This window comes from Vicia villosa, unplaced genomic scaffold, assembly GCF_029867415.1.
Source record: "Vicia villosa cultivar HV-30 ecotype Madison, WI unplaced genomic scaffold, Vvil1.0 ctg.000417F_1_1_1, whole genome shotgun sequence".
In the NCBI taxonomy this organism is placed as follows: domain Eukaryota; kingdom Viridiplantae; phylum Streptophyta; class Magnoliopsida; order Fabales; family Fabaceae; genus Vicia; species Vicia villosa.
The window spans coordinates 555,795-576,779 of NW_026705193.1; the positions used below are offsets into that span (position 1 = coordinate 555,795).

Here is a 20,985-nt window from a genome sequence, read left to right on the forward strand (position 1 = left end):
GCTAAATCCTGCTAATGGAAAAAATCCAGTAGAAAACGATAAGAATGATAGGTTCCCTAAGAAAACTTATACATTCGACATTACCAAGTGTGATGAAATATTTGATTTATTGGTAAAAGATGGCCAAATGATACTACCTTCAAATTCAAAAATTCCTCCGTTGGAACAACGGAAGAAAAGAGGTTTTTGTAAATATCATGGGTTTTTAGGCCATAAAACTTCTCAATGTTTTCTTTTCAGGGATCTAATTCAAAATGCTCTCAATGATGGAAGGTTGAAGTTTGCTGACAAGACCAAGAGTCATATGAGGGTCGATACCAATCCCCTAAACATTGATGACGCCAGCCTCTGCGAGGTAGAAGATATCAACATGGTGGAGGTTTCTGAAATCGAGACTAAAGCAATGTTCAATGGAAAGCAGGCTACTGAAAGCCTAAATAGTGACATAGTCTTCAATACTGATGTTGAAGAATCTTCCAAGGCAGAAATAACTGAAGCCTCGAAGGAAGAAAACAGCGAGGCCACTGAAGACCTCAGGATGAAACTCCAGAAAATACAAATCTCTGAAGTTCCTCCAGTAGCAGTTAACATGGTCAGTGCCAGACGCCCAGTGTCTGAGTTTGGCGAATTAGAGACTTGGTTAACAAGGCAAAATGGGGGCATCGAAGCTCCACAAAAAACTGAAAGCCTCAAAGAATATCTTTGGAAATGTCACGAGAGAAGCGGTGGTAAGCAATGGATGTGTCCAAGGTGCTCGATCATGCTGAATCGAAGAGTCGAAGCCAACTTCGAGAGGGCTCGGCGCGAAAGATGGGAACATCCAGGAAGAGAGCCAAATCCCCTGCTACAACTATATCCAAAGATGGATGAAAGCTTGGTAGGATTTTTGGTCAGATGCCACAAAGGAAACACTGAAGTTGCTCTGTGTCCCAGATGTGGGGCAGTCTATGATGAAAGACTCGCACGATCATTCGAACGCATATACTGCCATACGAGTAGGGAAACTCAGGGGTTGCGTCCTAACCTTTATGGTTTCGACATATGGACTCCGACAAAGAGGCCTGATAGTCCACACCCTAGAGCTCGAAGAGTGACTTTCAAAGTCCCTGCGAATGCACCCAGGGATAGGTGGATACAAGCTAATGCAAGAACCAACAAATGGCAAAGCTGGGACCAAGGAGGAGGAACTGCAATGGCATATAGGAAACAATTTCAAAGACCAAATCGAGAGGCGAATCGATTGGAGAATTATAAGGGAAAAAATCCTATGTCTCGATCCCAGTGGAGAAGGCATCAGAGGATAAAAAAGTCTCAGAAGGAATACAGGCCAAGAGAAGTTGGAGAATCTAGTAGCAACCAAGTCTCATACCAGGGGGCAAAGTTAAACAAACCTCCGGTGGAACGCAGGTTGTTCGAAGCTGAGAAACTCTTAGATGAAGAAGAGAAGATGCGTTCAAATTCCTGGAAAGAAGAGGATAGAATGACAAATGATTTTGATTCCGATGGAGTGTCATCCATAAATCTTAATTGTAATGTAGTATCTGTACTCCCTCACGAGTTTAACCAGGAAGTTGAAGTAGAAGACTGCGAAGAGGCTGATATCGAAGAAATGACAAAACACAGACCTGTGTGTTACTATGTGCTGAATAATGGTGCAGTAGAAGAACAGAATGCTTTCTTCGAAAGACCAGATGAGGGTATGCGAAACCACTTGAAGCCACTTTACATCAGGGCGAAGATTGAGAATGTTGGTATTAATAATGTCTTAGTTGATGGAGGAGCAGCAGTGAACCTAATGCCTCAATATATGCTGAAAAGAATTGGTATGTTCGATACAGATATAAGGCCACATAACATGGTCTTATCTAATTATGAAGGCAAAATAGGACAAACACTGGGAGTTGTTCAAGTCAATTTGACAGTAGGCTCAGTTACGAGGCCAACCATGTTTATGGTTATACCAGCAAAAGCAAACTACAACCTTTTGCTTGGTAGAGAATGGATTCATGGTGTAGCAGCTGTACCCTCAACAATGCATCAGAGGGTGACGATTTGGAGAGAAGATGGTATAGTGGAGAATATCGAAGGTGATCAGAGTTACTACATGGCTGAAGTCAACCAGGTAAATAGAACCAACTTCGATAGGAACCTGGCAAACATAGGTCCTTGTCATGCTGCTGAAGAGATGTATGCTCCAAATAGAAATGCATTGTACTATTTGACTTTGCATCCAAATGGATTCCAATGGGATAGAGAGATCATGGATGGACCACCAGATACAGCACCATTGGAGAATTATCAGACAGTACGGCCAACAGGCTGGGATGATGACGTTAATAATGTCTGAGTCTGTGTTCTTCGAAAAGATTTCGGCCTATGTGGCCGAGAACAAAAGAAAGGCGGCTCTCGAAGCCGAACTATCAAGTACAAAGATAGATACAGTTCCAATCAAGGAAGGAACAACAGAATTGGAGATACGTACGAGTTTCGAATTCCCTGAAGACACGGCTCCAGTTGAAGAGATCATAAGAGAAGAACCAAGTCAGAGGTTAGATGCAATATACGACGAAGAACCTTTGGGATTCGAGAAAGACCCAATGGCGTCGAACATAAAGATGTTGGCCCAAGATCCTCTTGAAGAAGTAAATCTTGGAGACAATGATCAAAAGAGAATAACATATATCAGCGCGAAACTAGAGCCTGAGTTGAAAGCAACGATCATCAAAATGTTGAAAGACAACAGAGATTGTTTTGCTTGGGATTATGATGAGATGCCTGGTCTCGGAAGAGACTTAGTCGAATTGAAATTACCAATAAAAGAAGGGAAGAAGCCAATAAAGCAAACTCCCAGAAGATTCGCGCCAGAGATTCACTCGAAGATTAAGACAGAAGTCGAAAGACTATTGCGTTGCAAATTTATCCGAACTACAAGGTATGTCGAGTGGATTGCTAATATAGTACCTGTAATTAAAAAGAATGGCTCATTAAGAGTATGCATAGACTTTCGTGACCTTAATGCAGCTACTCCTAAAGACGAGTATCCCATGCCTATAGCAGAAATGCTAGTGGACTCGGCCGCAGGTTTCGAGTATTTGAGCATGTTAGATGGATATTCAGGATACAATCAAATTTTTATAGCAGAAGATGATGTATCCAAGACAGCATTTCGTTGCCCAGGAGCAATAGGCACTTACGAATGGATTGTGATGCCTTTTGGTCTGAAAAACGCTGGGGCAACTTATCAAAGAGCAATGAATTCTATATTTCATGACTTTATAGAAACATTCATGCAAGTGTATATAGATGACATCGTGGTAAAATCTACCTCGGGTATGAGTCATCTCGATCATCTAAGCCAATCATTCGAAAGAATGAGGAAATATGGCTTGAAGATGAATCCCCTTAAATGTGCTTTCTTTGTGCAGGCAGGTGATTTCTTGGGTTTCGTAGTCCACAAAAAAGGGATAGAAATCAACCAAAACAAGACAAAAGCCATTATGGAAACCAAGTCTCCATCCACGAAGAAAGAATTGCAGTCTTTATTGGGTAAGATAAATTTCTTGAGAAGATTTATCTCTAACTTAAGTGGACGCACCCAAGCTTTCTCGCCCCTATTACGGCTTAAGCAAGGAAAGTTCGAATGGAGTGCAGAACATCAAGAAGCTTTCGATCAAATAAAGCAATACTTGACGTGTCCACCAATTCTCATTCCCCCGAATGGGAAGAAGCACATGCGCCTGTATATCTCAGCATCAGATAAAACAATAGGCAGCATGTTAGCCCAAGAAGATGAGAACGGCATCGAAAGAGCCATTTATTACTTAAGTAGAGTACTCAATGATGCAGAGACTAGATATACTGATATAGAAAAACTCTGCCTTTGTTTGTATTTCTCTTGTATCAAACTTAAGTATTATATAAAGCCAGTTGACGTCTACGTTTCATCTCATTGTGATGTTATTAAACACATGTTATCTAAGCCAATACTACACAGTCGGATTGGCAAGTGGGCTTTAGCCCTTACTGAATATTCATTAATATTTCAGCCTCTCAAGGCAATGAAAGGTCAAATTGTGTCAGATTTCATTGTTGACCATGCGGTGGTTGAGAATCATCAGCATTATGTGGATTTGAAACCTTGGAAGTTATATTTCGATGGTTCAACACATAGAGAGGGTACTGGTGTTGGAATATTGATAATTTCTCCTGATGGAATTCCAACAAAGCTCAAGTATAAAATTGAAGGTCCATTATGCTCCAATAATGAAGCTGAATATGAAGCATTGATTGCTGGACTTGAGGCTTTGTTAGAATTGGGGGCAACCAGAGTCGAAATTAAAGGAGACTCCGAATTGGTCATCAAGCAATTGACAAAAGAGTACAAGTGTATCAAAGAGAATTTGATCATGTATTTTGTTATTGCAAATAGGCTACTCAAGAAATTTGAATATGTGGAATTAAAACACGTATCAAGAGTGAATAACCAGGAAGCAAACGACTTGGCACAATTAGCCTCAGGATATAAAGTATCAAAAGAAAAGTTGGAAGAATTGATTGAAGTAAGAGGAAGAGCAATGTTTACTAAACTTTCGCCAAGTGATCTGGAGAACTCACGATTGGGTTATGCCAACAAAGAACAATTCGAGGTACTGAATATAGATTCATTAACAGACACAGATTGGAGGAGTCCAATTGTTAACTATTTGAAAAATCCTTCGACGGATACAGACAGAAAAATCAAGTATAGAGCCCTGTCATATTATCTGATGGGAAATGAATTGTTCAAGAAAACTCCTGAAGGGGTATTGTTAAAATGCTTGGGAGAAGCAGAAGCATACTTGGCTCTGTCGAACGTACATAGTGGGGCATGTGGTGCACATCAAGCAGGGCACAAAATGAAATGGCTTTTGTTTCGATATGGGATGTATTGGCCTTCGATGTTAAAAGATTGCATAGAATTTGCAAAAGGGTGCCAAGAATGCCAAGAACACGCAGGTATCCAACACGCCCCAGCAAACGAACTAAGTACGATAGTAAAACCATGGCCTTTTAGGGGATGGGCACTAGATTTGATGGGAGAAATTCACCCCAAGTCCTCTAAAGGTCAAAGATACATTTTGGTGGGAATAGACTATTTCACAAAATGGGTCGAAGCAATACCGCTGGCAAATGTGGATCAAGAGGCTGTGATTGAGTTTATTCAAAAACATATTATATATAGGTTTGGAATCCCAGAAAGCATAACAACGGATCAGGGATCAGTCTTTACTGGACGAAAAATGCAAGACTTTGCCAGAGAAATAGGTCTCAAGTTATTTACTTCTACACCTTATTATGCTCAAGCAAATGGCCAGGTTGAAGCAGCAAATAAAGTAATAATTGGCCTTATTAAGAAACATGTAGGAAAGAAACCCAAGAATTGGCATAAGACTTTAGATCAGGCACTTTGGGCTTGTCGAACATCTCCAAAAGAAGCCACAAATACAACTCCTTTTCAGTTAACGTTTGGACATGACGCAGTACTTCCAATTGAGATATGTTTGCAATCAGTAAGAATACAAAGGCAAGCAGACATTCCTCCCAACGTATACTGGGAATTAATGATGAACGAGTTGGTAGATTTGGACGAAGACAGGCTTCGAGCATTGGAAATGATAAAGAGGCAAAAGGAAAGAGTGTCCAGAGCATATAACAAAAAGGTGAAAGGTAAAACTTTTGTTAATAATGATCTAGTTTGGAAAGTTATTCTACCTATAGATCGAAAGAATCAGGCACTTGGTAAATGGTCCCCACATTGGGAAGGACCCTTTCGAATCTTAAAAGTATTCTCGAACAATGCCTACGAAATTGAAAAGTTAGCAGAAGATCGCAGGATCTTAAGAGTGAACGGGAAATACTTGAAGAGATATAAACCTAGCATGCATGAAGTAAAGATTGCAAAGACGTAGACACTCAAAGTACTACGAAAAGCCAAAATGGTCAGGCATGTGTCAAAATATACTTCACATTGATCAAAATGGCTTTAGAATCAGAAAGAATTATGGAAAGAAAAATCAAAACACCAAAATATTCTTTTCATTGCAAGCATGGAAATACATTTCATTACAAAAAGATCCAGAAATAGGATCTGAGATTACAAAAAGAGAGGAAGGCATAGACATATAAAAAGATTAAACCTAGACTCGCTAGTTAATTCTGGCGTCTAGACCTTCCAAAGATAGCACAGGAACAGGTTCAGCTTCGAACATGTCCCTAGCCCCAGAATCACGCATTCTTCTCACTACGCCTTTCTTGAGAAAAATGTAACTAAGGAGTCTCCCGTATGGAAGACAAGTTACACTTTCTCGACGGTCCACGCCGATAGCAACAGCTTTGACAAGACCTTTGAAGATCATCAAAGGTATGTTAATCTTTCTTCCCCGAATACCACAGAGAATAAACTCCAGATCTTCAACCATGATGTTATTCTCATCAATCACCCGAGGTTAAAAGTTGCCTACGAGCATTTGGTGCCAAATCCTGATGGTTTGTGCGCTGTAGCGATCACTATCCATGAGTGTTCTCAACATGATATGAGTAGTCATGCTGAAAACATTATCATCAAAAGTTGCTCCGGAGTTATTGCATCTTATGAGATTGGCAATAGTGGTGGGGGTAATGCTAAGGTGAGCATGTCGAACGGATGAATCAATGGTGGATCTACCTTCAGGGTCCATGCGTAAAGACGCATTCATCCAAAACTCTGCCACCATATTAGGGTAGATGGCACCCTCCAGGACCTCCTCAAAGTAGAAGTTCAGTTCCTGATTAGCAAAGAGGTTTTCAATGTTAATGAAATGACGAACAAGTTCATCCTCATCAAGTCTGAACTCACCCTTGATGAGAGCTTTGAGATCGTTAAAGGAGAGAATTCCAGCCATTTCAGGGAAAAATGGTGTTTGAGAGGAAAGAGTTGTGTTTTCTCTTTTTTCTGTGTTTTGGTTTGGGGAAGAAATACTTGAATGAAGAAATAAAAGTGATATGGAACCCTTTATATAGAAGGAGAATACTGAAGGTTGGTTTTACATTTTTAATGAGTGATTAGACTGCGGTTCGTTTTTCAAAGTGAGAAGTTATGGCCTCCGCCGTTTCCCGCCCTTGGAAGTTGAGAAGTAATCATTAAACTGATGCACGCACGTCTTAAAAACCGACGTTTTGGAGAAAATGACGTCACTTTTAATAATGATTATGGCTAGAAGAAGTGGAAACGTCAAGTCTAGAGGCAAGAGTGCTGCGAAGGATGTTCAGGTTTTACATGTTGCATTTAATAAAAGCACTATAGGAAATCTAAAAATATATTTGGCAGAAAATTGAAAGATTTGTTAAAATTAATGCAAGCAAATATTATAGATAGAAATGGGAGTCAGGCGTACAAATATTATATGTCTCGATTACAAAATAAAAATCCAACAAATGAAACAAGATGGAAGACATCTAGCTAAAGTCCTCAGGGAGATCCCTTTTGATCTTCAGATATTGAGTTTCCCATGAGGACATTCGAAGTTCAATTAGTGCCCTTTGTTTCTTCAACTTTTCGATCTCTGGCACTAACTTGTGTGCAGTCTCGAAATGTTTGATTCCTGACTGCACCACTTCGAGCAAATCTTGTTGATTAGATTCTTGGAGGGCTGCTTGGCTACTTTCAGCTTCCTTTATCTTGCCCTCGAGCGTTTTTATTTCTTGTTTCCAGGAGCTGATTTTCTTCTCATATTCATCAATGGCTTTTTGATTCGCCGAATGTTTAAGCTTGAGGGCTTCACCTTGTTTTGTGGCTTCCACAGCAGAATTCCATGAAGAGTCATGAGAGGCCACTATCTCAGATAATTCTTTCTCGACATTTTGCTTTCGAAGAATGTTAGCTTGGAGTTGTTCAAGGAGAGAGCCTAGCAGAACAATCATCTCTGAGACTTCTGTGGAAACTTGAAGTAAATCTACTTTCTTTAGAAGTTGATTTAAGTTGTGGCTCTTAATAGGGTCCCGGTTGAGAACATCTACAAGATTGACCCCAAAGAATCTTTCTTTTATTTGTCGAAGAAGACTGGGAATATCTTCCTTGTCACTAAAGTCTGCAGTAATAGCTGTTGAGACATTAAGCTCCGGAGGCGAAGGAGTATTCACATTCATAATGGCCTTTAAGAAACTGAGAGGATCAGTTTGCTTAAGTTGTTCAAGCTCTGAAGGAGTCAGCTTTGCAGGGGCAGGCGTCGAAGTTGTCTCATGAATGATTTTGGCGTCAAGAGTTGAAGTTCCATGAGAAACTGGTTTTTCAGGCTGAGAAATTTCTTCCATGGCATCTTTCTCCGATGCAGAATCTTCGTTGCCATGTGATTGCTGATTCACATTATCGCTGCCTGAGAATGGATGATCCTCTTCCAAATTTTTGCCTTGATGGGTAGGTGGGGATTCGTCAGTAGAGTGGCTTTCTTCGACTGGTTCATTAGGCAATATGGTAGCAATTGGCCTAACGTCTTCGAAGTCTGGTGAGAGAACATGGGTTCTAGCTTGAGAAGTATCTATTTCGAACGAAGCCAAGTTAATCGTGAGGTTAAGCCTTCGAAAGTTTTAATTGACGAAAGTTGAAATTTAACAATTACCATAAAGTTTGTCAACATCAATGGTGAGGCCAGGGTCTTTAAAACCGGAAGTAGCAGTGCCAGCATCATCCTGCAATAACAAGGTAAAGTGTCAGTACGATTATTCAGTTAAAATCGCAAGATAATATGTGGGACAAACCCGAAGTACCTTGGGTGGAATATTGTCTGGACTTGAATTATGGCTTTCCACAACGAAAGCATTACTAGCAGCTTTCAAAGGAGACTCTTCAGAGGACGCTTTATCACCAGGAGAAGCAGCTTTGGAAGGACTTGCCTTTTTCCCTTTTCTTGAAGGGGTAACAGCTTTATATTTTTTCTTCTGTCCTTGTCTAGTTTGAGGAGGGGATTTATCTTCGCCATCCGAACCAGTGGTCGAAGAAGCTTTACGCTTCGAACCCGTTGGGGGTTTCGAACTCTGGCAAGTGGAAAATGAGAAAGATGAGTACTAATCACATATTGTACAAGATCGAGAGTATGGGATAAGTATGTACTGTGGGCTTCTTATCGGTGACGAGGGAGTCACTCCCACTTGGTTTATTGCTTTTAGATGTCCCAGAGTCTTTTGGGGCAGAAGCTTCCTTGATCTTCCTCCTCCGTGCAACAGTTGTAGTTGAGACTGAAATCAGTATATCAATAAAGAAAAGATAAGTCAGTCGAAAAGATTGCCTTAATCCAGACCTTCAGGTATTGGAGTCAAGACACGAACATGTTTAAGGTCTATATGAAGATGTCCTTTGAAAGTATCCAAGGTATGCTTAGTCGGAACCACTCGTTCGGCGTGTTTTTTGGTACTCTCTTGAAGAATTTTGAGAGCATTCCCACACACGAACCAGTCTGGGAAAGGAGGACTTAGAGCCACACCAAAATCAGCACTTGGTAGTGGGGGGAATTTTGGAGGATTGAGTTTGAAAGTCACTTCATAACGTAGTTCTGGTCGAACATACGAGGGCAATTTCAATTTATTTAGTTTGGTGGAAAACTTTTCGCGCAAAGTGACTGCAGCCTCACGAACGGTCCGACTAAGATCATCAGGCCTATAGATAGTTTCAAAGAATTTTTGAAAAGCTTGGATTTCTTTAATATGAGTGGAAGTACCTTTTTGGAAGTTCTCCTGCACATCATTGAAAGCTGCAGTTAGTTCCTGAGCAAGGCTATCAGCATCAAAAATTTGAGAGCTATAATACTCTGACCACCATTGATGAAAATCTGGTGTAGAGTAAAAAGAAGGTTCAAAAGGAATAGGAGAAAGATTGGTGACGTCAACGTATTTGTCGATTTTTTGTTCACATTCTTCTTCAGTCAAATACAAAGTGTGGAAACACATGTGGTTTCTTTTCTCATATAAGCACTTGGGTGTTATTTGAGTCAGCCCAAATTGTCTTGAGACCAAATTCGGTTGATAGCACATGAGGATACATTGACCCTTTGATGGTCGAAGACGGTGGGAAAACAATCTTGGAGTCAGAAAGGCTTCCCAAATTTCCATAGATTCAGTTTGTTGATCCTGAGATGCTGGTGGAAATTTTCGAGTAAACCATTCAGGGCCTATCGTTATGTGTACAAATGGGGCCATAGAAGGATCGAACTGGTCACGCCGAGCAAACATCATCGAATACGCCAGGAAATGTTCATGAAGCTTTCCCATTTCTTCTTTTGGAGTTAGGTAAGCTAACCTGGTCCCCTCTATAGTTCGATTTTTGATTGTGCTATCCTCCTCATTGACATCTCCTCGAAAGGGAAGATGAGTTTCGAATGTAGCATTAAGCCACAATTGCAATAGCCAGAAGGGACCAGCGTAAAGTAAACTACCAGATTTGAAATTCTTGGTAAGGTTTGCAGCTTCACTAAGGTTTTCATAAAGAGACCCTAGAAGTAGTTGGCTGAGGTTGAGCTTTTTCCCAGCATGCAATTGATTAGCCATGCAAAGGTACCTTTTCGCAACTTGGATAGACCTTGAACAAAAGGCACATCGTGAAAGCCATAATGCTAGAAAAGCAATATGCTCTTCATCAGATACTGTCGCTTCAGTGGTAATATGATGCTTCTGGATGAATGTCGTATAAGTGACTTGCGAATCGTTAAAACCAATAGTGTCATTGTCCATCTCATTGGGGTCGAAGGTTTCACCAGTTGGTCGAAGTCCTGTAATAGTGGCCACGTCGAAAAGCGTGGGGGTAACCATTCCACATGGGAGATGGAAGGTGTTGTGAGAAGCATCCCAAAAATGAACCGCTGCTACTAACATGGGTTGGTTGTATTCTAAACCCGTTCTTGACAGTTGGATCAAATCGTATATTCCTAATGTTTTCCAGAAGGATCCTTTTTGTTTCTCTACCCTTTCTAGCCAGGCATAGTACAAGTCAGGATCTTTGGCTAAAGGGATTGACCTAAACACTTTTACAGAATTGGTCATATAGTTTAACCTAATTTTGTTTAAAGCTAAAGGGATTGCGGTTGAAGTTTCCTCAATATTAGCAGATTTGCCTAAAGGAGAGCGACCGTCTTCATCTATCTTAACTTTGCTAACTAATGGTCTAGTTTTATAGTAAGCAGGGAAAAACTTATTCACGGATTGGATATTTTCACTCGGTAACGGACCCATAAAAGCAAGAGTTTTTCCAGAAAGTTCAAAGGGAATGATTACCTGGGAAGCGTAAATAGCGCGTATCTCTTCAGTGTTAGGGTTTGTAACGAACTCTCGTTCCCCAGAACGTGTTGTTGATTGGAGCTTCAAAGCGGGTTGAAGAACATTTGAAGATGAAGCCATGAAGAAATTTTTGATTAAAAGAACAAGATTCTGAAAAGAGTGAAGATGTTTAAATTTTTTGGTGAAGAAGATGAATGAAAGGCGGTATAGAGACACAAGATCAAGTATTTAAAGGTTTAACGGAAACCTTTTTAAAATCTTTTGGGTAAAACCCGAGAGACACGTGGCGGCTGGTGATTTAATCCAACGGCGGTCAAATGAGTTAGCTTCACTCCTAGTATGTAGGAGTAATGATCAGGAAGTAAGGTTAAAACGTGGGAATGTAGGTTATGAGAAGACATCTTTGAAAATGACAAGACGTTTCGGAAACAGTGTTATCAGTGATTATGACGCTAGTCAGCAGTCTTGGAACTTTCAAGGATCATAAAAACGAAATCTTATAATGGCAAGAAACGCCTATTTCTGTTGATTCTCGAAACAGGCATTTATTGGGGGCAATTTGTTAGCTGAAGATTTCGTTTTATGTTGTTTATCATTCGAAGGAGTTGAGAATCGAAGGAAAGATGGTTACTGATGACCATCCCTTAAAAAATGGCTACTGATGGCCATGCTTCGGAAAAATAAAGACTTCTAAGTTCGATGAAGATAAGTGAACGCTGAAAGATTAATGAAAGCATATGTCTTCGGGACTTAGACAAAATTCATAGAATATGTATTCAAGTATTACTACTTAGCGTGTTTTTTAGTAGTGTTTGTTTAATACACTGCCACGCGTCGAAGATGGACTCAGGCGGGAAGATTTGAAATTCGAAGACGGTTTCGTAACCGTTCAACAACAGATGGCTTCGCTGGAAGTTCTGATGAGAAACGTGGCAGCAGATTAGTGTAGGACCGTTAAGGTCGAAACTAGTATAAATAGGGGTCTTTATGTTAGGATTCCGTGTGTTCATTTTGTACAAATCACTCACATATTTAACTCAAGTATCAAGCGTTAAGAGAAAGAGTTCGCTGAGAAAATGTACGTATGACACCACCATTTTAATACATGTGTATTATCTTTTTGTTTTTATCTTTCAGAATTACCGCATTTCGTTTATTTCTTGCCCTTTACGTTTCTGCATCTTTACTTTAGCGTCATTTACTTTCGAATTACTTTCACGCTATTTACTTTCAAAGTCTTTTATATTTCTGCAGTTTAAGATTCTTTACGTTTTAATTGTCCTTTTAATTTTTATGTCATGTCACTTCGATGAAGTCATATTTATATATAACAAAGTGATTGTCGAGACTATTTGTTCTGTTAATCGAACAACGCTTATTGAAGAAGACAAATAATGAATATGGTCAGAACAAACATTGGTAACAATCTTCTTGACTATGTGTCCTAGGATCAATCTAGTCGATCCTGCAAGTAACCAAATCATATTTATTATAGTTTGGAAGACTAGCGGTTGTTTACCGGAAATCACCGTAAACAACTATATAAGTATTTTGTTATTCAAATACTTTGAATGATATATACTATATATATACTATTCAAATTAATTTATTTTACTGTTAACATTATTAATTAATATTTGTTTATATTAATTTAATTTAGTTTATATTTTCTAATTAATATTAATTTAATTTAATTTAACGTTTATGATTATTTAATTTAATTTATTTAATATTATTTTACTATTAACGTTATATTTAAGTTAATTAATTTAATTTATATTAACGTTATATTTAAACAATTTATATTAATATTTATATTTAATTTAATTTACTATTAACGTTATTAATTAATATTAAAAAAATAGCAACAGTAAAATATAAACTAAAATAGTAATAATTATAACAAAAATATAACGTTATTGTTTAAATTAATATAAAATGTTTAAATTAAATTAATTAACTTAAATATAACGTTAATAGTAAAATAATATTAAATAAATTACATTAAATTAAATTAAACATAAACGTTAAATTAAATTAAACTAATATTAATTAGAAAATATAAACTAAATTAAATTAATATAACTAGTATATAATTAGTTGTATATAATTATTAATTAAATGCAAATAATAAGTTGAATACTATAAGAATAATTAAATGTAAATATATATCAACTTTGAACTTGCAGCCTAGTGGTTAGGCGCTGCATCTTGTAGTGGAAGGGAGTGGGTTCAATTCCTACCTCCAACAAATTTTTAACATGTTTAACCTATATTAACAAAAAATAAAAACAAAATAAAACTATATGGCAGGTAGGGGTGATCAAAACCAAACCAACCCAATAGAAACCGCAAAAAACCGCATTTGGTTCGGATTAGTTTGGGTTAGTTTTTACAAAACCGCACGGTTCGGTTCGGTTTGCGGTTTGTATTTTGTAAACCGAATCAAACCGCACTATGTTACAACCTAAATTTTACTAACTCACATCCAACCCAAACTTAAACTTATTATACATTAGCATTATGATTACGAAAAATTTTCTCATCCTTACACATATAATTTCAGTCCCGATCTTCTAAAATCTCTAATAACATTATCGCACCTTCTTTGCCACATACATCTTCCCTCTTCTTCTATTATTAAAATTAAAACATTAGAAAATATATAGTAAATATCAACTGTTGCTCAGTCCTTCAATTGTGAGTTGTGACAATTAATTTTATAAATAAAGACATGAATATGTCTTTTCTCCACAGATTCTTTATATTTTTCTTTGACAGTAATCCACAGCAAGATCCTACAAAAAAAACAAATTTGAAATTAGAAAATTTAAGGAAATAGAAAAATATTGTTTACTTCTAATTTCTAATTTCACATACATAAACTAACAAATAGCTAGCTTAACCCAAAGTAATAATAACAAGTAGAAATCATATATCAACAATTTCTGTATAACAATATTTTACTCTTCTTCCATTTTATCCCATAATCCACTTAATTCAATCCACCTATTAGACTTGAAAATATTCATGAAATACTACATGATTATTCCAAAAGAATGTTAAGCAAACATTAGCCACAACACAAGAGCACCCCTAAATAATACAAGAAATTCACAATAGATATAATTTCTACACATAAAACTAGTTTTTCAACAGTTCAAATCAACACTGCCACAAAACTAATTAGTTGTTTTGACTCTTGCTCTTAGCTTTCCGTGTTTAAATAACAATATAAAAATTAGACTCCAACAACAAAGTTAGAAAACTCACCAACTCTAATGCTTGTTTTGTAAATAAATCCATCTCTAATGAAGTGTCTTTTTATCTTCCTGCAGTATACAACAAAAAAAAGAACTCTCAACATTAATGGATACATAACAGTAAAGTAAATTATGCAGATGAAATAAAAATGATATTGATGCATTTTATTCTCCAGCCAAAGATATCATTTTGTTATCAAATTTAGCCAACTGTGTCATTTAGAGCTATCAACATATTAATGCTCTGTTATAGCTTATAGGTTATGCACACACATACTAAATCTCATCCTGTACAGACAAAGAACACTAATGTTAGTACACATACATGCACCTTTAAGCAATGGAAGTAACAACTAATAACACATTTGTAAGATGAACATTAGTATTTACAGGAGCAAAGGGAAAACACTATATCAAGCATAAACTATTTCTCACAGAAAAACCTAATCATGCATAGATTTAATCAAACATAAACTTTTACACACCCACGCACCAATAAGTCGTTGAGTGACAGCCGAGAGCTCCATGAAAAGCAATTGAAATCGTAGATCTGAAATAGTGAGAGAAGACAAGTCAAATAAAAGGGAAAAGATTTTGATAGCGATTGAAATCATAGATCTGAAATACAGGGAAAAGATTTCCATCCTACACTAAAAGCCCATGTACACTAAGAACTGTCTAGCAACATAAAAATGAGTACTATGTTATGAAATCATAGATCTGAGAGAGAGTGTTAGAAATTTTACCTCCACAAGATAAATGCTAGAAAACAACCGTTAAAAGTTGCTGCGATGAATGCAGGGCCTGGAATATGCCAAAACTCCTAAAATCTATTTACCTGAAAATAGCAAACAAAATACTTTTTGTGAATGAAGTATTATGAACACTAAATAATGCTTTAAATTGATCAGAAACTAATTTAAATAAGAAAAGAAAATAAAAACCTTATGAGGGTTCTTGTGTTGTTTCTCATCGTTGTCCACCTTGAATTGAGTTGACTCTGAATATCCTCAGAAACACCAGATCTTCTCCAAACACTAGATCTGCACACACAATGATCTAAATCAATAGATAAAAATAAAATATCACAAAAACGCATACAAAATCAAAATTATTTTCATAAATACAAAACTGTACAGTTCATCATAATCAATCCTAAATAACTTGTGAAACTTTAAAAACTGAAACATTAAACCCACTTTGAAAGCACAAACAAAACAAACCAAAAAACCCAATATTAAATAGTTTTGAAGATACAGTAACATAAAACCTAAATCACAATCCTAAAAAAGAAAAAAAAACCTTTCGTAGAAGTTCATGTCCTCAAAGTCGTAGATCCACCTTTGGTTCCATCAAATCAACTCATCAAAGTGATTGTAAAGCAATACATGAAGGCTACATGCAGTGAGAAGGTGGTAAGGATGAATGGGTGGTGAGGCGACGGTGAGAGAGGAAGATGAATATGAGTGAAACCAAAGAGAGAGGAGGGGGTAACGATGACGGCGGCTGAGACTAAGGAAAGAAGAGGAAATGAGAGAGAATGATCTAGGGTTTTCTATGTGAGTAAGTTTAAGAGTGAGAGAAAGATACTAATGGGTGATATAAATAATAAATAATAAATAATTAATATAAAATATCATTTAAATTTGGTCGGGTTCGGTTTCCGACGGACCCAAAATAGTCACCCGAACCGAACCGGTCCAACCCAATTATATCCTAATTAACCATCCGACTAGACCCGAAAACCGTTCAAATCCGACCGAATGCCAAATAAATGAAACGGATCGGGCGGTTATCACCGGTTGATAATGTTTTGTCCAGCCCTACAGCAAAGAACTAAGGAACAAGTAAGAAACTAATCCATAGTTAGACAATCTAGCTAGCTGTCGACTGTGGTTACTATAATTGTACTAATAATATATAGGACAAACAATGTCCTGACTCCCGAGTGAATCCTAGAAGTTTGGGAAAGAAGGAAGGACATGACAAGTAATAAGTACGTACCACGTAGTTTCTGAAACATGACATGGATGTTTCATAGTCAACACGGTTTGAATAATCACTTATTGCCAAACCTTTGCTGCCATGCATAATAATTTTATTCGTATTCTTCTCAACTCAATTTGCTGCTTTTTTTTACTTCAAAACCCAGCTGGCTTAACGCGTCTGTGATGACAATTCGCATATTACTCATTCATCTGTCTTTTTTTTCTTATCCACTTGTAATATTCTACTGCACACAATGCAAGTGAATAATATGAGATATATATTTAACAATAAATTTAAATAGAAATTTTATATATTATTTTAGAATATATATATTAATAATGTGACTTGTCGTCTTTTTCATTTTGGGAAGATTTACTTTGTAATTTGTATTAGTATATCATAGTACACGCGGAAAATGTCGACGGAATTGTTTTTTTCTTTATTATGAAATGTCACATTTGTTTAGGTAATAATCCATAAAAATGTCACATGGAATACAGTTAAAATAATAAAAATTAATTTACTAAGAAGATAAGAGAGTGTTTGGATATGATTAAGCTTGAGTCTACGTCAGAAAAAAAATCGAGTCACACATGTTGATTTAGATTATTTTGAATCTAGCTTTTTATTAAAAAAAAAATCATGAAAAAAATATATAAAAATGACTCATACATTTATTGAATGAAGCATAACTTAAAAATAATTAATTGTGCTAAAATTTGTTTATATGTTATTAAGGTGTTCATTGTAATTACATTGATAAACTTATTTGCTCCAAAAATGAGTGCCTTGATCTCTTAACATAACCATTATTTGGTATTACGGTCTTAACATAAGATTTAATTAACATTAGATATGACTCTAAAATCTATCAATACAAAATGTAGAGCAGATTTTTAATTTTAAATATTTAATGTATTAATTTATATTACTAAAAAATTCGTTCATGAGACTGAAAAAGTTTAAAAATTAACCACTAAAACGTTAAGCGATCGATTTAGCGATGCTAGTCGCTAAGCTTTTGCGACGAATTTAATGACTGAAATTTAGAGACCAAATTTGTGATCGAATTTTGTGACCGAATTTAGTGACCGATATCTCCACGTATTTTAATAAAAACTTACCACTACACCACTTCACTTCACATCTATTATTATATTTTATATTAAACATATATACATATAGTTTGATATAAATATATTATTTGTTAACAATAAAAATTATAAAGATTTTATTAAAAATTAAAAATTAAAAAAAAATTAAAATCTTTAAAAAAAATAAAGAAAATACTAAATAATAAAGATGATTAAAAATAGAAAAATAAAATAAAAAATATTATTGACCGAAATTTTGGTCTCTAATTTTTATATATAAATTAAATTGTATATAAAAATATTTTTTCGTGACCGATTTAATGACCTATTAAAATTGGAGTGATTTAAAATCTAATATTGAATAGAACGGTAGATGTTGAACATCTTATAAATGAGATGACTCATACATTTATAGCCTTAAAATTTTGAGTGAATATGTAATGTCCCACTTACTTATATCGTTTTAATTAACTCAACATGTTAGTCCAACCTAATGAAGCCTCCACTCGAGTCTCAATAAATATTAAAGTTGGGTTCGACTTTGTGGAAAGAGTGTTAGAGATTATTTGTGTAGAATTAGGATACAAATTGTATCACACTTGAGGAATATATGTTATGATGTTCAAGCGGGAGTAAAAAGCTCTCATTAGATGAAAGAGTAATTATTGAGCTTCTTATAAGTGAAAAGACTCATCCAATGCCTTAAGGTTTGGGTGATGATGTCAAGAAAGCAATATAGATTTTTGGTGTGATATTAAGGACATAAGAGTCTCAGACTTGAGTATTAGATGTTATCACGTGTTAAATGTGAGTTAAAGTCCCACATGAAATAAAAGAGTAAATGTTAAACATCTTATAAGTTAGAAGACTTATACACCTAATTTCTTAAGATTTTGGGCGATGATGATGTGAGAAGAACGATAAAGATTCTTGGATTAAAGACACTCGAAGAATAAATATTATAATGTGTCAAGTGTGAGTTAAACTCTCGCAATAAATAAAAAAATAAATATTGAACATCTTATAAGTGAGAAGAACAATACACATATTACTTTAAGATTTTAAGTGACTATGTGGTATTCAACTCACCTAAGTTTCAACCTAGTGAAAACTCTCCTGAAAACTCCCTCCCGGTTACAGTTGCGGAGATCGAACCGTGGTTCGACCTTCAAGTCCAGCGTCAATCACCACTAGACCAGCTAACGATTGATAATCCCTCCGAATGTTAAGTTAAAGTAAAATTTAATCTAATCTCAACCCTCTCCCCGAAAGATCCAAAACTGCAAAAGACGCCATATATTTAGAACAACACCAACTCTTAAGCCAAACACTTAAAACTATCATACCACACATGAGTAATAAAATTACAAATATAAACAAATAATTAGTTGAATTTATCTGATTCCAAAAAACACGCATATATCTTATCTTAAAGTAACATGATGCCAAAAAAAACAACGACCTTATAAAGAATTAAACTTTTACAAAATTTAACTCAAAATTGGGTACATATTAAATAATCTATAAATTAATGTAGTAGGAGTACCAAATGAACATAGGATATATATTGAGTAAAATAATTATCAATATTTATTCAAAACCTAACCAATTTAACATTATCTTGGTGAATGGTACAAATATGGAAGTAAGGTGTAAAAATTACTGCTAAGGAAGTTGCTAAGAACGTACTTGTAAAGTTACTTGACAAAATTAACAGTAATCTCTGTGTCAGTTAGTGTCGACTTAACCAACTTGATATGATAAACTTCAAACTAATTGACAAAACCAAGGTGGAATGTAGCATATTTTGTTGCAAATTAAAATTTAAGGACAAGTAAGTGAAGGCTTTTTGGGAGACAAATCCTATTAAGCCTAGCTGATCAGTACATATTATATATTTCAAGTTTTCATGGAAACTAGCTAAGTTAAGTGATCAATTAGAATACTTCTTTTGATTTTGATTTTTGATAAAGACCTCTTTTGATTTTATATACTAATATTATTGGGAGATACTCGGTTTTTATATTATTCATTGCAAATTTTTCAATGAAGTGAGATTGATAGTTTTTTTAATCTTGTATATAGAGATGTACCTCTAAACTTACTAAGTTATTCTTATGAAAAAAAAAATATTTTGTCAAACATTTTCAATCTCCAAAATAATTTTTCATAATATCAATTACAACTTTGTTTTAAAATACTATATTATTTATATATTTGTAAATCATATTTTGTATAAGTATGTCTTAAAACTTTAAATGATAAAGAAAAAGAAATTGTATTTCGAACCCAAAGTTGCAAAAGGCTAAAAATAGTAAAAAAAAAAATCGACGAAGGACGTCAGAGTCGTGGAAAGGCGGTTTAGCGAGTGAAGTTCAAATGCCACGAAGGTTAATCGGAGTCCAACCACTTGTGGCGGCAAAGCTCCGGTGGGCGGCGGGCCTCAAATATCATGTCCGATTTGAGCGGCTAGCGAGCGTCGAGCTTGTTTGTTTCAGTTTGCAGATATGTTCGTTGATGGATCATGTTTTAGGTCAATTATGGATCTGTTAGTAGTTATAAATATGTATCTTTATCACTCTTAGTTTCTAAAATAACCTTGATAATATGTAGTCTAAAGGACAAAGGGACGATGTAGCAATCCAAAGAAAAACTTAGAGACAAGAGTAGGAAATCCTATGATTGTGTTCTAGGAATTCAGGAAACCTTTGGAGGAATTTAAGGGGACTAGAAAATACTTCTAAACACTTTGGGCTTATGTGATTCATATATAGAGTATTAGAGAGATTGAGAAACACTTGGGTATATAATAAGGTTTGTTTTAAGAACTTGAGATACTATTTTCTTATCTCTTTTTTTTTATCTCTTGTGATAATTGTTGGAAGTATAGTGAATCGGAGAACTGATTTTTCCTCCATAGTAGGTCAGTTTGATTGAACAGGATAAACAAATTTTTCGTGTTCTCGTCTTTTATCTTTCTTTTTCTTGTTGTGGATTCGCTTATACTGATTATAGGTTACTTTAGTTGCTTGAGGCCATTTATTTATGTTTTTATTCTTTGTCACATATATATTTATCCTTGACAAATTTAATATTAAGGTTATATTCAATGAGAGTTTGATGTGCTTGAACCTATAAATAAATTAACTATTATTGCTAGAGTTTTCACAACAAGTGGCGCCCACCGTGGGGTAAATGGACTTTGTTTAAAAGTGAACACCATGGGTAATAAATAAGATATCAAGAAGTTTTCTTGATACAATTTGTTGGGTTATGGAAATTGAAGACAAAATCAAGTGTAACACAACAAAAGTGTATTTAAGCGTTAAAGGGTATGACATAAATGCCTTCACGCCTAA

At 35.7% G+C, this 20,985-nt stretch overlaps 1 long non-coding RNA gene across 1 annotated transcript; it reads right to left on the bottom strand.

Annotated features, from left to right (window-relative positions):
* Positions 1-13,512: 13,512 nt before the first annotated feature.
* LOC131627960 (uncharacterized) lies at positions 13,513-16,407 on the bottom strand. Its single transcript, XR_009291630.1, has 6 exons — positions 15,846-16,407; positions 15,488-15,586; positions 15,290-15,381; positions 15,037-15,093; positions 14,554-14,612; positions 13,513-14,078 (listed from the first exon to the last, which is right to left on the bottom strand). It is a non-coding gene; the product is annotated as an uncharacterized LOC131627960 (long non-coding RNA).
* Between the last annotated feature and the right edge of the window lie 4,578 nt (positions 16,408-20,985).